The sequence below is a fragment of the Pristiophorus japonicus genome, chromosome 13, assembly GCF_044704955.1.
Source record: "Pristiophorus japonicus isolate sPriJap1 chromosome 13, sPriJap1.hap1, whole genome shotgun sequence".
NCBI lineage: Eukaryota > Metazoa > Chordata > Chondrichthyes > Pristiophoridae > Pristiophorus > Pristiophorus japonicus.
This window is the reverse complement of record NC_091989.1, coordinates 89,178,934-89,197,965: the sequence shown is the minus strand read 5'-3', so window position 1 is coordinate 89,197,965 and position 19,032 is coordinate 89,178,934. Positions and strand designations below refer to the sequence as shown.

Here is a 19,032-nt window from a genome sequence, read left to right as displayed (position 1 = left end):
GAATCTAAAACGGTGCTGAATGAAGAAAAAGATGAAAAAGTCTGAATGAATTGATGTGCTGTGGTCTTTGCTGGGCTGGTTGGTTGTTTTTCAGGATGGAGCACTGAGTTCAGTGCCTAGAATCAGCCCTGTGCACACTGGTTCCTGCTAATGGCAGCTGCCTGAAATATGGGAAAAGGTCAGCACAGAACATGCTCCAACTTCAATGTAAAATCTATGGGTAATCTGAAACTTGCCTGGCTGAGTGCAGCTCCAACAACACTCAAAGCTCGACACCATCCAGGATAAAGCAGCCTGCTTGATTGGCACCCCATCCACCACCTTAAACATTCATCATCGTCATAGACAGTCCCTCGGAATCGAGGAAGACTTGCTTCCACTCCTGAAGTGAGTTCATTGGTGGCTGAACAGTCCAATACGGGAATTACAGTCTCCGTCACAGGTGGGACAGACAGTGGTTGAAGGAAAGGGTGGGTGGGGAGTCTGGTTTGCCGCACGATCCTTCCGCTGCCTGCGTTTGCTTTCAGCTTGTTCTCGGCGATGAGACTCGAGGTGATAAGCGCCCTCCCGGATGCACTTCCTCCATTCAGGCAGTCTTTGGCCAGGGACTCTCAGATGTCGGTGGGGATGTTGCATTTTATCAAGGCTTCACCGAGATGTTCGAAAGCATGGGCCTTAAGCTTAACATCCGTAAGACAAAAGTCCTTCATCAGCCTGTCCCCACCGCACAGCACTAACCCCGTCATCAAGATCCATGGCGCGGCCCTGGACAACGTGGACCACTTTCCATACCTTGGGAACCTATTATCAGCAAGGGCAGATATCGACAACAAAGTTCAACACCGCCTCCAGTGCACCAGCCTTCGGTCGCCCGAGGAAAAGAGTGTTCGAAGACATCTCTATCACATCTCCTCTGAACGTTCTTGGTTCTAATCACATGAACCCCAGTGTCTTTAGTGTCTTCTCATGACTCAGGATGAGAGGAGCGCAGGATGTATTGCGACCAATTTATATCTCTGGGCAAAGAGAGAGGAGAGATTCTGTCAGAGAGCACTGTACTTGAGCAGAAATAAGGTGGGCCTGATCTCTCTGCCTGTTTGCAGCCCTTTCAGGACCGGGACAGGGGCCAACAAGCAGTGGTCAAGCATCCCGGATTGTCCAGGAGACTCTGGGAGCCGAGGACCAGTTTCCCTGCAACTGCTGCACACAGCGTGGGGGGGAAATAGGAAGGGCGTGGCAGTGCACCAATGAGAGGCGGCGGTGCCTTGATGGGTGGTCATGGTGACCAATCACCAGGGGGCGGGGGCGGGGGCGGGATACCCACGATCGCCAGCACCTCATATTTTGGCCGTGGCATTTCAGGAAAGTGCTGGTCGTAACTTTATTATTCCACTCAGTTCCTTTTGCCTCTTCCCCATCTCTGCTGCATCTTTTGCAAATTCTGTAACCTGCCTTTGAGGGAGCTATCACATCGTTGAAGTGGTTGTAAATCGTGGCTGGACTTTTATTTCCTCCCCCGTCTGAATAACTATTCCCCCTCCCCGCCCGCCCCCCACATGGTCATTTTTCATTGAAGTAAAGGCGAAATAGTGTTTAAATTCCCAGCCTCAGCTCTCACGGTCCATGTGTGGGGGGCGGGCTCTCCCACACTCCGGGGTTACAAATGCTGCCTGACTGACTAGGACGAGGAGAAACTTCTTCACTCAGAGGGTAGGGTGGTGAATCTTTGGAATTCTCTACCCCCGAGGGCTGTAGAGGCTCAGTCTTTGAGTATAGGGATGGGCAATAAATGCTGGCCTTGCCAGCAATGCCCACATCCCATGAATGAATCATTTAAAAAGACAGAGTCTTAGTGCAGAATATGTTAAGCTCGTCGAATCTTGCTTCTAGCAAGAATCTTCTAGAGTTTTTTGAGGATGTAACTAGTAGAAAGGATAAGGGAGAACCAGTGGATGTGGTGTATTTGGACTTTCAAAAGGCTTTTGACAAGGTCCCACACAAGAGATTGGTGTGCAAAATTAAGGCACATGGTATTGGGGGTAATGTACTGACGTGGATAGAGAACTGGTTGGCAGACAGAAAGCAGAGAGTCAGGATAAACCGGTCCTTTTCAGAATGGCAGGCAGTGACTAGTGGGGTGCCGCAGGGCTCAGTGCTGGGACCCCAACTATTTACAATATACATTAATGATTTAGACGAAGGAATTGAATGTAATATCTCCAAGTTTGCAGATGACACTAAGCTGGGTGGCGGTGTGAGCTGTGAGGGGGATGCTAAGAAGCTGCAGGGTGACTTGGACAGGTTAGGTGAGTGGGCAAACGCATGGCAGATGCAGTATAATGTGGATAAATGTGAGGTTATCCATTTGGGGGGCAAAAACACGAAGGTAAATATTATCTGAATGGCAGCAGATTAGGAAAAGGGGAGGTGCAACGAGACCTGGGTGTCATGGTACATCAATCATTGAAAGTTGGCATGCAGGTACAGCAGGCAATGAAGAAGGCAAATAGTATGTTGGCCCTCACAGCTAGGGTATTTGAGTATAGGAGCAGGGAGGTCTTACTGCAGTTGTACAGAGCCTTAGTGAGGCCTCACCTGGAATATTGTGTTCAGTTTTGGTCTTCTAATCTGAGGAAGGAGGTTCTTGCTATTGAGGGCGTGCAGTGAAGGTTCACCAGACTGGTTCCCGGGATGGCAAGACTGACATATGAGGAGAGATGGGATTGACTGGGCCTGTATTCACTGGAGTTCAGAAGGATGAGAGGGGACCTCATTAAACATAAAATTCTGACAGGACTGGACAGGTTAGATGCAGGAAGAATGTTCCCAATGTTGGGGAAGTCCAGAACCAGGGGACATAGTCTAAGGATAAGGGGTAGGCCATTTAGGACTGAGATGAGGAGAAACTTCTTCACTCAGAGAGTTGTTAACCTGTGGAATTCCCTACCGCAGAGAGTTGTTGAGGCCAGTTCATTGGATATATTCAAGAGGGAGTTAGATATGGTCATTACGGCTAAGGGGATCAAGGGGTATGGAGAGAAAGCAGGAAAGGGGTACTGAGGTGAATGATCAGCCATGATCTTATTGAATGGTGGTGCAGGCTCGAAGGGCCGAATGGCCTACTCCTGCACCTATTTTCTATGTTTCTATGTTTCTAAGCTGGGTGTCAGTGTGAGCTGCGAGCAGGATGCTAAGAGGCTGCAGGGTGACTTGGACAGGTTAGGTGAGTGGGCAAATGCATGGCAGATGCAGTATAAATGTGTGAGGTTATCTACTTTGGTGGTAAAAACAGGAAGTCAGATTATTATCTGAATGGTGACAGATTAGGAAAAGGGGAGGTGCAACGAGACCTGGGTGTCATGATACATCAGTCATTGAAAGTTAGCATGCAGGTACAGCAGGCAGTAAAGAAAGCAAATGGCAAGTTGCAGAAAGATGCAGGAAGAATGTTCCCAATGTTGGGGAAGTCCAGAACCAGGAGTTACTGTCTAAGGATAAAGGATAAGCCATCTAGGACCGAGATGAGGAGAAACGTTTTCACCCAGAGAATTGTGAACCGATGATGGAGGAAGAGCCAGGGGCAGTGGAGAGATGGGAGGGTAGCTGGTGGTGGGGGTGAGGAGCGGGGAGGGGCGGTTGGAGCCAGGAGTGGGAGGGGAGCTGGGGAGGAAGCCGGGTGTGGGGGGGGGGGGAAGCGGGTGGGGAGACTCGGGGCTGGGGGGGAGGAGCTGGGGGTGGGGGGTGGGGAGGAGCAAGGGGGGAAGACTCGGGGGTTGGGGGGGGGGGGTGGGGCCGGGGGTGGAGGCCGGGGAGGAGCGGGGTGGCGAGGGAGTGCTGTGGGTGGTTGGGGGCAAGAGCGGGGAGGGAGGAGCCGGGGGTGGAGGGGGGGGCAAGGTGCTGGGGAGCCGGGGTAGGGGGGGTGCCGAAGGTGGTGGGGAAGTGGGGATTTGGAGGAGGAGCGGGAGAGCTGGTGGTGGGGAGGGAGCGGGGGGGGCGGTGCATGCTGGGGGTGGCTAGGGGTAGGAGCAGGGAGGGAGGAGCTGGGGGTGGGGGTGGGGCAGGAGCTGGATGGGGGGGGGGGGAGCTGGGGGTGGAGGGAGAGCCGGGGGGGGGGGCGGGGGTGAGCCGGGGGTCGGGGGGGGGGCCGGGCCGGGGGTGGAGGGAGCCTATGCAAGGATCAGCTGGGTGGGGAAGGGGAAGACAGAACCAGCTGAACAAATGGTCTCAATCCTCGTGATGGTGGTCCCTGAGCCCTTTGGCAGGGTGGAGGAGGCAGGGCAGAGGGGTTCAAGGAGATGGTTGGTGGTGGAGAAAAGAGTCCAGGTTATTGTTGCTGTGCAGGATGATCCTGGAGTGGGGGGCAGTTTGGGCAGGAGAGGAGGGATCGACAGTGCTTTCTGTGGTCCATTCAGACCTGGCGATGAATGGTTAAACCTGCCGTGTGCCAGAAACGCTCAAGTCTGCGTCTCCTGGACTTGAGAGAGTGATGGTTGGGGGGGGGGGGGGTGTACCGGGGGGTGAGAGAGGGTGATGGTTTTTATTGGGGACAAGAGCATCCAAATGAAGGTGAGGGGGTGGATGAAGAGATCAAAAGCTGCAGGTATATCGCGACAAACAGAAGAGGCCAGAAGCCTAATAGTTGGGAGTTTGAAAATGGGGGCAGCTCTTTCCAAGTGTGGACGCAGAAGGAAGTGTGGTTGGAAGGAGAGGTCGGAGGGATGGGCGTAGAACAGGTCGGAGATGGCTTAGTCCTGTGCTGCGGGGCCAACCGCTGGGGGAGGGAGGAGGGAGGGGGTGGGGAACGGTGGGGGAGGGGTGGTATTAGCAACTGTGCTGGGGGAGGGGGTGGGGAACAGTGGGGGAGGGGTGGGGAACAGTGGGGGAGGAGGTGGGGAACAGCGGGGGAGGGGGTGGGGAACAGCGGGGGAGGGGGTGGGGAACAGCGGGGGAGCGGCTGGGGAACAGTGGGGGAGGGGGTGGGGAACAGTGGGGGAGCGGCTGGGGAACAGTGGGGGAGGGGGTGGGGAACAGCGGGGGAGCGGCTGGGGAACAGTGGGGGAGGGGGTGGGGAACAGTGGGGGAGCGGCTGGGGAACAGTGGGGGAGGGGGTGGGGGAGGGGGTGGGAAACAGTGGGGGAGCAGCTGGGGAACAGTGGGGGAGGGGGTGGGGAACAGCGGGGGAGCGGCTGGGGAACAGTGGGGGAGCGGCTGGGGAACAGTGGGGGAGGGGGTGGGGAACAGTGGGGGAGGGGGTGGGGAACAGTGGGGGAGGGGCTGGGGAACAGTGGGGGAGGGGGTGGGGAACAGTGGGGGAGCGGCTGGGGAACAGTGGGGGAGGGGCTGGGGAACAGTGGGGGAGGGGCTGGGGAACAGCGGGGGAGGTGCTGGGGAACAGTGGGGGAGCGGCTGGGGAACAGTGGGGGAGGGGGTGGGGAACAGTGGGGGAGCAGCTGGGGAACAGTGGGGGAGGGGGTGGGGAACAGTGGGGGAGCAGCTGGGGAACAGCGGGGGAGGGGGTGGGGAACAGTGGGGGAGCAGCTGGGGAACAGTGGGGGAGGGGGTGGGGAACAGTGGGGGAGCGGCTGGGGAACAGTGGGGGAGGGGGTGGGGAACAGCGGGGGAGCGGCTGGGGAACAGTGGGGGAGGGGGTGGGGAACAGTGGGGGAGGGGCTGGGGAACAGTGGGGGAGGGGGTGGGGAACAGTGGGGGAGCGGCTGGGGAACAGTGGGGGAGGGGGTGGGGAACAGTGGGGGAGGGGTGGGGAACAGTGGGGGAGCAGCTGGGGAACAGTGGGGGAGGGGGTGGGGAACAGCGGGGGAGCGGCTGGGGAACAGTGGGGGAGCGGCTGGGGAACAGCGGGGGAGGGGGTGGGGAACAGTGGGGGAGGGGCTGGGGAACAGTGGGGGAGCGGCTGGGGAACAGTGGGGGAGCGGCTGGGGAACAGCGGGGGAGGGGGTGGGGAACAGTGGGGGAGCGGCTGGGGAACAGTGGGGGAGGGGGTGGGGAACAGTGGGGGAGGGGCTGGGGAACAGTGGGGGAGGGGCTGGGGAACAGTGGGGGAGGGGGTGGGGAACAGTGGGGGAGGGGCTGGGGAACAGTGGGGGAGGGGGTGGGGAACAGTGGGGGAGGGGCGGTGTTAGCGACTGTGCTGCGCGGCCCACCGCTGGGGGAGAGCGGTTTTTGCAGGAACCAGTTGCCCACAGCAGTTTCGACACACAGGAAACCTCCCAAATAGAAACCTTTGCCGGGTCTGCTATAAAGTGGCATGGAGCTGGCAATTGATCATCCCCTCTGTTGCCTCCTGCCATGGCCATTGAATCGTTCTTCCTCCATTTTGTAACCCCTAGCAACGTTAGGCACTTATATATACTCGTGAGTTACATCCAACGTGACTTGGTGGCAATTACAGGAACCATGTGACGTCTTACTGACATTGCTGCTTCATTCATTGAATCATCGATTCATATTGCACATGGGATCCAGGGCAAAGATGTGCATAACATTATAAGGGGCTTGGATAGAGTGGATAGGAAGGACCGGTTTTCCTTGGCAGAGAGGTCAATAATCGCTGGGCAGGCCACATTGTCCGCATGCCCGACACAAGCCTCCCAAAGCAAGCGCTCTACTCGGAACTCCTACACGGCAAGCGAGCCCCAGGTGGGCAGAGGAAACGTTTCAAGGACAGCCTCAATGCCTCCCTGATAAAGTGCAACATCCCCACCGACACCTGGGAATCTTGGGCCAAAGACCACCCTAAGTGGAGGAAGTGCATCCGGGAGGGCACTGAGCACCTCGAGTCTCGTCGCCGAGAGCATGCAGAAATCAAGCGCAGACAGCGGAAAGAGCGTGCACCCTCCCTTTCCCTCAACGACTATCTGTCCCACTTGTGACAGAGACTGTAATTCCCGTATTGGACTGTTCATTCACCTGAGAACTCACTTTTAGAGTGGAAGCAAGTCTTCTTCAATTTCAAGGGGCTGCCTATGATGATGCCAATGATAGATTTAAAGTAATTGGGGGGAGGTACAGGGGAGATGTGAGAGGAAATTTCTTCACCCTGAGGGTGGTGGGGGTCTGGAACTCACTGCCTGAAAGGGTGGTAGAGGCAGAAACCCTCATCACCTTTAAAAAATATTTGGATGAGCACCTGAAGTGACGCAACCTACAGGGCTCCGGACCAAGAGCTGGAATGTGGGATTAGGCTGGGTCATCATCCTCATAGGTGGGATCTTGAATTAAGATGACTTGCTTCCACGAGTTCACAGATGTTTTAATGAAGGACCCGATGTTCCAGGTCCTGAACTCCAATTGAGGAGGTGGAAGATGCCAGTGCGTGGATTTTTTTAACGTCTGGTGACCGTTGCACACCAGCCACCACACGGGCTTGACAGAGCTAGGCCTTTATCCAGTGGCAAGGGTTAACCAGGACGATTGGAGACCTGCTCTGCTGCATGGACCTAGTGTGCACACATATCGCAGTGTGGGCCGGCCCGTGCTGCCCCTGGGCCCTCGCCTCTTCTGGTAGGGGTTAGGGGTCGGTTAGGGGTTTGAGAAAGGTTAATACTCGTCTCTTAAAAGACATACAGTTCAAATCCCAAGAAGACATTTGTAAAACTACTGAACAAAATTGATTTAAAAAATAAATGTTGCACTGGAGGACCACAAGTGCCACGGTGTAAATGCACCCCATGGACCCCACAGACAAGAAAGGTCTCTGGTTCAATCTCAGTCTGAGCTGACTCGGTCAATCCAGGTTTGAGGTCAGGAGGGCAAGGGACAACTTGTCTCAGCCTGCGGAGGTCAGTCAAAGAGAGGCTAAGGGTCAGGGGTGAATCTCTCTTCCCGCATCGCCATACAGTCAAGTATCCTACAGCAAGGCGAGCAGTCAGCCATTTGCCAGTAGATCATCCCAGCGTTAGGATTCATACTGGATAGCTCTTGGTCGGCCGGCGCAGACACGATGGGCTGAAATGGCCTCCTTCCGTGCTGTAACTTTCTATGATTCTATGAGAAGGCGTCGATTCGGCCCATCATGCCTGTACCTGCGAGTTGTCCAGTTAGTCCCACTCCCCCCTGCTCTTTCTCTATAGCTCTGCATAGGTTTCCTTTTCAACTATTTATCCAATTCCTTTTTGAATGTTGTTGTCACCTTTTCAGGCAGAGTGTTCCAGATCACAACAACTCACTAACCAAAGAAATTCTCCTCATCTCCCCTCTGCTACTTTTACAGATTATCTGAAATCTGTGTCCCCTGGTTATCGAACCTCCTGCTCCAGGAAACAAGTTCTCCGTATTGACTAAAACCCTTCATGATTTTCAACACCTCTATTACATCTCCCCTTAAGGTGAGGGGGGGTGAGGTCCATCAGAGTCAAGGCTGATTGTGTTCTCCTCCGACATTCACGGGGGTTCACCGGATAGGACTGGGATGTAGATTTTCCCTCTCCTTCTCCGGGGGCAGCAGGTGCCGGTTGTGATGTACGGACCAAGGTCTGAATCTAGAGCGTTCCTGACCTCCGCCCCCCTGCCCCCTGACCAGTCCCTCTCCCAGTGCACCACACAGTAACACACACACACACCTTATTGATTGGGGCACACAGTAACACAACACACACCTTATTGATCGGGGCACACAGTAACACACACAAACACCTTATTGATCGGGGCACACAGCAACACACACACACACACACACCTTATTGATCGGGGTACACAGTAACACACACGTTATTGATCGGGCACACAGTAACACACACACACACCTTATTGATCGGGGCACACAGCAACACACACACACACACACACACCTTATTGATCGGGGTACACAGTAACACACACGTTATTGATCGGGCACACAGTAACACACACACACACCTTATTGATCGGGTACACAGAAACACACACACACACCTTATTGATCGGGGCACACAGTAACACACTCACACCTTATTGATCGGGGTACACAGAAACACACACACACACCTTATTGATTGGGGCACACAGCAACACACACACACACCTTATTGATCGGGGCACACAGTAACACACTCACACCTTATTGATCAGGACACACAGTAACACACACACACACCTTATTGATCGGGGCACACAGCAACACACACACACACATCTTATTGATCGGGGCACACAGTAACACACACACACACCTTATTGATCGGGGCACACAGCAACACACACACACCTTATTGATCGGGGTACACAGTAACACACACGTTATTGATCGGGCACACAGTAACACACACACACACCTTATTGATCGGGTACACAGAAACACACACACACACCTTATTGATTGGGGCACACAGTAACACACACACAACCTTATTGATCGGGGCACACAGTAACACACACACACCTTATTGATCGGGCACACAGTAACACACACACACACACCTTATTGATCGGGGCACACAGTAACACACACACACACCTTATTGATTGGGCACACAGTAACACACACACACACCTTATTGATCGGGGCACACAGTAACATACACACACCTTATTCATCGGAGCACACAGTAACACACACACACCTTATTGATCGTGGTACACAGTAACACACACACACACCTTATTGATCGGGGCACACAGTAACACACACACACACCTTATTGATCGGGCACACAGTAACACACACACACACCTTATTGATCGGGCACACAGTAACACACACGCACACACATTATTGATCAGGCACACAGTAACACACACACACACCTTATTGATCGGGCACACAGTAACACACACAGCTTATTGATCGGGGCACACAGGAACACACACACACACATTATTGATCGGGCACACAGTAACACACACACACCTTATTAATCAGGCACACAGTAACACACACACACCTTATTGATCGGGGCACACAGTAAAACACACACAAAACTTATTGATCGGGCCACACTGTAACATACACACATACCTTATTGATCGGGGCACACACTAACACACACACCTTATTGATCGGGGCACACGGCAACACACACACATCTTACTGATCAGGGCACACAGTAACACACACACACACCTTATTGATCGGGGCACACAGTAACACACACACACACCTTATTGATCGGGGCACACAGTAACACACAAACACCTTATTGATCGGGGCACACAGTAACACATACACACACCTTATTGATCAGGGCACACAGTAACACACACACACACACACACACACACACACCTTATTGATCAGGGCACACAGTAACACACACACACCTTATTGATCGGGCACACAGTAACATGCAGACACACCTTGTTGATCGGGGTACACAGTAACACACACCTTGCTGATCGGGGCACACAGTAACACACACACACCCATTATTGATCTGGGTACACAGTAACACACACACACACCTAATTGATCAGGGTAAACAGTAACACACACACACACCTTATTGATCGGGGTACACAGTAACACACACACCTTATTTGTTGGGCCAAACAGCAACACACACACACACCTTTTGATCGGGGCACATTGTAACACACACACACACACACACCTTATTGATCGGGGCACACAGTAACACACATACACCTTATTAATCGGGGTAGACAGTAACACACACACATTATTCATCGGGCACACAGTAATACACACATACCTTATTGATCGGGGCACACAGTAACACACACACACACACATTATTGATCGGGGCACACAGTAACACACACACACACCTTATTGATTGGGCACACAGTAACACACACACACACCATATTGATCGGGCACACAGTAACACACAGACACACCTTATTGATCAGGCACACAGTAACACACATACACCTTATTGATTGGGGCACACAGTAACAGACACACACCTTATTGATCAGGCACACAATAACACACAGACACCTTATTGATTGGGGCACACAATAACACACACACACACACACCTTATTGATCAGGGTACACAGTAACACACACAAACACCTTATTGCTCGGGGCACACAGTAACACACACACACACACACCTTATTGATCGGTGCACACGGCAACACACACACACCCTACTGATCAGGGCACACAGTAACAGACACACACAACTTATTGATCAGGGCACACAGTAACACACACATACACACCTTATTGATCAGAGAACACAGTAACACACACACACACCTTATTGATCTGTGCACACAGTAACACACACACACCTTATTGATTGGGCACACAGTAACACGCAGATACACCTTATTGATCTGGGCACACAGTAACACACACACACACCTTATTGATCGGGGCACACAGTAACACACACACACACCTTATTGATCGGGGCACACAGTAACACACACACAAACCTTATTGATCAGGGCACACAGTAACACACACACACACCCACCTTATTGATCGGTGCACACGGCAACACACACACACCTTACTGATCAGGGCACACAGTAACAGACACACACAACTTATTGATCTGGGCACACAGTAATACACACACACACACACCTTATTGATCAGGGCACACAGTAACACACACAAACCTTATTGATCGGGCACACAGTAACATGCAGACACACCTTATTGATCGGGGTACACAGTAACACACACCTTGTTGATCGGGGCACACAGTAACACACACACACCCATTATTGATCTGGGTACACAGTAACACACACACACACACCTAATTGATCGGGGTAAACAGTAACACACACACACACCTTATTGATCGGGGTACACAGTAACACACACACACACCTGATTGACCAGGGCACACAGTAACACACACACACACCTTATTGATCAGGGCACACAGCAACACACACTCACACCATAGTGATCAGGGCACACAGTAACACACACACACCTTATTGATCTGGGCACACAATAACACACACACACGTTATTGATCGGGGCACACAGTAACACAAACACACACACCTTATTGATTGGGCAGACAGTAACACGCTGACACACCTTATTGATCTGGGTACACAGTAACACACACACACACTTTATTGATCGGGCCACACAGTAACACACACACCTTATTGATCGGCCAAACAGTAACACACACACACACCTTTTGATCGGGGCACACAGTAACACACATACACCTTATTAATCGAGGTAGACAGTAACACACACACACCTTATTGATCGGGGCACACAGTAACACACACATACACCTTATTGATCGGGGCACACAGTAACACACACACACACCTTATTGATCGGGGCACACAGTAACACACACACACACCTTATTGATCGGGCACACAGTAACACACACCTTAGTGATCAGGCACACAGTAACACACATACACCTTATTGATCGGGGCACACGGTAACACACACACACACCATATTGATCGGGGCACCCAGTAACACACACACACACACCTTACTGATCGGGGCACACAGTAACACACACACACCTTATTGATCGGGGCACACAGTAACACACACACACCTTATTGATCGGGGTAGACAGTAACACACACACACCTTATTGATCGGGGCACACAGTAACACACACACACACCTTATTGATCGGGGCACACAGTAACACACACACACACCTTATTGATCGGGCACACAGTAACACACACACACACACCTTAGTGATCAGGCACACAATAACACACATACACCTTATTGATCGGGGCACACGGTAACACACACACACACCTTATTGATCGGGGCACCCAGTAACACACACACACACCTTATTGATCGGGGCACACAGTAACACACACACACCTTATTGATCGGGGCACACAGTAACACACACACACCTTATTGATTAGGGCACACAGTAACTCACACACCATATTGATCGGGGCACACAGTAACACACACAAACCTTATTGATCGGGGTAAACAGTAACACACACACAACTTTTTGAATGGGCCACACAGTAACATACACACATACCTTATTGATCGGGGCACACAGTAACACACACACACACACACCATATTGATCAGGGCACACAGTAACACACTCACACACCTTATTGATCGGGCACACAATAACACACACACACACCTTATTGATTGGGGCACACAGTAACACACACACACCTTATTGATCGGGGCACCCAGTGACACACACACACCTTGTTGATCGGGGCACCTGGTAACACACACACACCTTATTGATCGGGGCACACATGAACACACACACACACCTTATTAATCGGGGCACACAGTAACACACACACACCTTGTTGATCGGGGCACACAGTAGCACACACACACCTTATTGATCGGGGCACACAGTAAGACACACACACACCTTATTGATCGGGGCACACAGTAACACACACACACCTTGTTGATCGGGGCACACAGTAGTACACACACACACACCTTATTGATCGGACACACAGTAACACACTCCCACACACACCTTATTGATCGGGGTACACAGTAACAAACACACACACACCCCTTATTGATCGGGGTACACAGTAACACACACACACACACACCTTATTGATCAGGACACACAGTAATACACACACACACACACAACTTATTTATCGGTGTACACAGTAACACACACACACACCTCATTGCTCGGGACACACAGTAACTCACACACCATATTGATCGGGGCACACAGTAACACACACACACCTTATTCATCGGGGTAAACAGTAACACACACACACAACTTATTGAATGGGCCACACAGTAACACACACCTTAGTGATCAGGCACACAGTAACACACATACACCTTATTCATCGGGGCACACGGTAACACACACACACACCATATTGATCGGGGCACCCAGTAACACACACACACACACCTTATTGATCGGGGCACACACTAACACACACACCTGATTGATCGGGGCACGCAGTAACACACACACACCTTATTGATCGGGGAACACGGCAACACACACACACCTCACTGATCAGGGAACATAGTAACACACAGACACACCTTATTGATCTGGGCACACAGCAACACACACTCACACCATAGTGATCAGGGCACACAGTAACACACACACACCTTATTGATCTGGACACACAATAACACACACAGACACCTGATTGATCGGGGCACACAGTAACACAAACACACACACCTTATTGATCGGGCAGACAGTAACACGCTGACACACCTTATTGATCTGGGTACACAGTAACACACACACACACTTTATTGATTGGGCCACACAGTAACACACACACCTTATTGATCGGGCCAAACAGTAACACACACACACACCTTTTGATCGGGGCACACAGTAACACACACACATACCTTATTGATCGGGCCAAACAGTAACACACACACACACCTTTTGATCGGGGCACACAGTAACACACACACACACACACCTTAGTGATCAGGCACACAGTAACACACATATACATTATTGATTGGTGCACACAGTAACAGACACACACCTTATTGATCAGGCACACAATAACACACATATACCTTATTGATCGGGGTAAACAGTAACACACACACACAACTTATTGATCGGGGCACACGGCAACATACACACACCTCACTGATCAGGGAACACAGTAACACACAGACACACCTTATTGATCGGGGTACACAGTAACACACACACACATTTTATTGATCAGGGCACACAGTAACACACACACACACCTTATTGATCGGGGCACCCAGTAACACACACACACCTTGTTGATCGGGGCACACAGTAACACACACACACACCTTATTGATCGGTGCATACAGTAACACACACACATTATTGATCGGACACACAGTAACACACTCCCACACACACCTTATTGATCGGGGTACACAGTAACACACACACACACACCCCTTATTGATCGGGGTACACAGTAAAACACACACACACACCTTATTGATCAGGGCACAGAGTAACACACACACCTTATTGATCGGGGCACACAGTAACACACACAAACCTTATTGATCGGGGTAAACAGTAACACACACACACACACACCTTATTGATCGGGCCACACAGTAACATACACACATACCTTATTGATCGGGGCACACACTAACACACACACCTTATTGATCAGGGCACACAGTAACACACACACACCTTATTGATCGGGGCACACGGCAACACACACACACCTCACTGATCAAGGAACACAGTAACACACACACACATCTTATTGATCGGGCACACAGTAACACACACACACACACCTTATTGATCAGGGCACACAGTAACACACACACACACCTTATTGATCGGGGCACACGGCAACACACACACACCCTACTGATCAGGGTACACAGTAACACACACACACACACCTTATTGATCAGGGCACACAGTAACACACACACACACACACACCTTATTGATCGGGGCACACAGTAACACACACACACACACACACACACACCTTATTGATCGGGCACACAGTAACACGCAGACACACCTTATTAATCGGGGTACACAGCAACACACACCTTGTTGATCGGGGCACACAGTAACACACACACACCCATTATTGATCTGGGTACAAAGTAACACACACACACACCTAATTGATCGGGATACACAGTAACACACACACACACCTTATTGATCGGGGCACACAGTAACACACACACACCTTATTGATCGGGGCACACGGCAACACACACATACCCTACTGATCAGGGTACACAGTAACATACACACACACCTTACTGATCAAGGCACACAGCAACACACACACACACTCCTTATTGATCTGGGTACAAAGTAACATCACACACACCTAATTGATCGGGGTACACAGTAACACACACACCTTATTGATCGCGGCACACAGTAACACACACACACCTTATTGATCGGGGCACACGGCAACACACATATACCCTACTGATCAGGGCACACAGTAACACACACACACACCTTATTGATCAGGGCACCCAGTAACACACACACACACCTTATTGATCGAGGCACACAGTAACACACACACACATCTTATTGATCGGGGCACCCAGTAACATACACACACCTTGTTGATCGGGGCACACAGTAACACACACACACCTTGTTGATCGGGGCACACAGTAACACACACACACACCTTATTGATCGGGGTACACAGTAACACACACACATTATTGATCGGACACACAGTAACACACTCCCACACACACCTTATTGATCGGGGTACACAGTAACACACACACACATACCCCTTATTGATCGGGGTACACAGTAACACACACACACGCACCTTATTGATCAGGGCACACAGTAACACACACACACCTTATTGATCGGGGCACACGGCAACACACACACACCGTACTGATCAGGGTACACACTAACACGCAGACACACCTTATTGATCGGGGTACACAGCAACACACACCTTGTTGATTGGGGTACACAGTAACACACACACACCCATTATTTATCTGGGTACAAAGTAACAGCACACACACATAATTGATCGGGGTACACAGTAACACACACACACACACCTTATTGATCGGGGTAAACAGTAACACACACACACACCTTATTCATCAGGGCACAGAGTAACACACACACACACCTTATTGATCAGGGCACACAGCAACACACACTCACACCTTATTGATCTGGGCACACAATAACACACACACACACCTTATTGATCGGAACACACAGCAACACACACACTCACCTTATTGATCGGGGCACACATTAACACACACACATACCTTATTGATCGGGACACACAGTAACACACACACACGCACACCTTATTGATCGGGCACACAGTAACACACACACACACCTTATTGATCGGGGCACACAGTAACACACATAAACACCTTATTGATCGGGGCACACAGTAACACACACACACCCATTATTGATTTGGGTACACAGTACCACACACACACACACACCTAATTGATCGGGGTACACAGTAACACACACACACACCTTATTGATCGGGGCACACAGTAACACACACACATTATTCATCGGGCACACAGTAATACACACACACCTTATTGATCGGGACACACAGTAACACACACACACACCTTATTGATTGGGGTACACAGTAACACACACCTTGTTGATCGGGGCATACAGTAACACACACACACCCATTATTGATCTGGGCACACAGTAACACACACACACCTTATTGATCGGGGCACACGGTAACACACGCACATGCACACCTTATTGATCGGGCACACAGTAACACGCAGACACACCTTATTGATCGGGGCACACGGCAATACACACACACACCTTACTGATCAGGGCAAAAAGTAACACACACATACACCTTATTGATCGGGGCACACAGTAACACACACACACCTTATTGATCGGGGCACACGACAACACACACACACCTTATTGAGCGGGCACACAGTAACACGCACACACACCTTATTGATCAGGCACACAGTAATACACATATACCTTATTGATCGGGGCACACAGCAACACACACACATTATTGATTGGGCACACAGTAACACACACACACACTTTATTGATCAGGGTACACAGTAACACACACACACACACCTTATTAATCAGGGTACACAGCAACACACACAGACACACACAACTTATTGATCGGGGTACACAGTAACACACACACACACACCTTATTGATCGGGCACACAGTAACACACACACACACACCTTATTGATCAGGGCACACAGTAACACACACACACACACCTTATTGATCGGGGCACACAGTAACACACACACACTCATTATTGATCGGGACACACAGTAACACACACACACCTAATTGATCGGGGTACACAGTAACACACACACACACACCTTATTGATCACTGCACACAGTAACACACACACACGCACACATTATTGATCGGGCACACAGTAACACGCAGACGCACCTTATTGATCGGGGTAAACAGTAACACACACACACACTTTATTGATCGGGCCACACAGTAACACACACACCTTATTGATCGGGGCACACAGTAACACACACAAACCTTATTGATCGGGGTACACAGTAACACACACAACTTATTGATCGGGGTACACAGTAACACACACACACCTTATTGATCGGGGCACACAGTACCACACACACACACCTTCTTGATTGGGCACACAGTAAAACACACACACACCTTATTGAGCGGGCACACAGTAACACGCACACACACCTTATTGATCAGGCACACAGTAATACACATACACCTTATTGATCGGGGCACACAGCAACACACACAGACACATACAACTTATTGATCAGGGTACACAGTAACACACACACACACACCTTATTGATCGGGCACACAGTAACACACACACACACACCTTATTGATCGGGGCACACAGTAACACACACACACACCTTATTGATCAGGGCACACAGTTACACACACATACACCTTATTGATTGGGCACACAGTAAAACACACACACACACCTTATTGAGCGGGCACACAGTAACACGCACACACACCATATTGATCAGGCACACAGTAATACACATGCACCTTATTGATCGGGGCACACAGCAACACACACACATTATTGATTGGGCACACAGTAACACACACACACACTTTATTGATCAGGGTACACAGTAACACACACACATACCTTATTGATCACGGTACACAGCAACACACACACAGACACACACACACACACAACTTATTGATCAGGGTACACAGTAACACACACACATACCTTATTGATCACGGTACACAGCAACACACACACAGACACACACACGCACACAACTTATTGATCGGGGTACACAGTAACACACACACACACACCTTATTGATCACTGCACACAGTAACACACTCCCACACACACCTTATTGATCGGGGTACACAGTAACACACACACACATACCCCTTATTGATCGGGGCACCCAGTAACACACACACACACACCTTACTGATCGGGGCACACAGTAACACACACACACCTTATTGATCGGGGCACACAGTAACACACACACACCTTATTGATCGGGGTAGACAGTAACACACACACACCTTATTGATCGGG

General features: G+C 50.6%; 1 protein-coding gene across 1 annotated transcript in view; it reads right to left on the bottom strand.

The window, feature by feature from the left end:
• Positions 1-19,032, bottom strand: part of pnp6 (purine nucleoside phosphorylase 6) — a 133,355-nt gene that overhangs the window by 14,279 nt on the left and 100,044 nt on the right. The window lies entirely within an intron of this gene.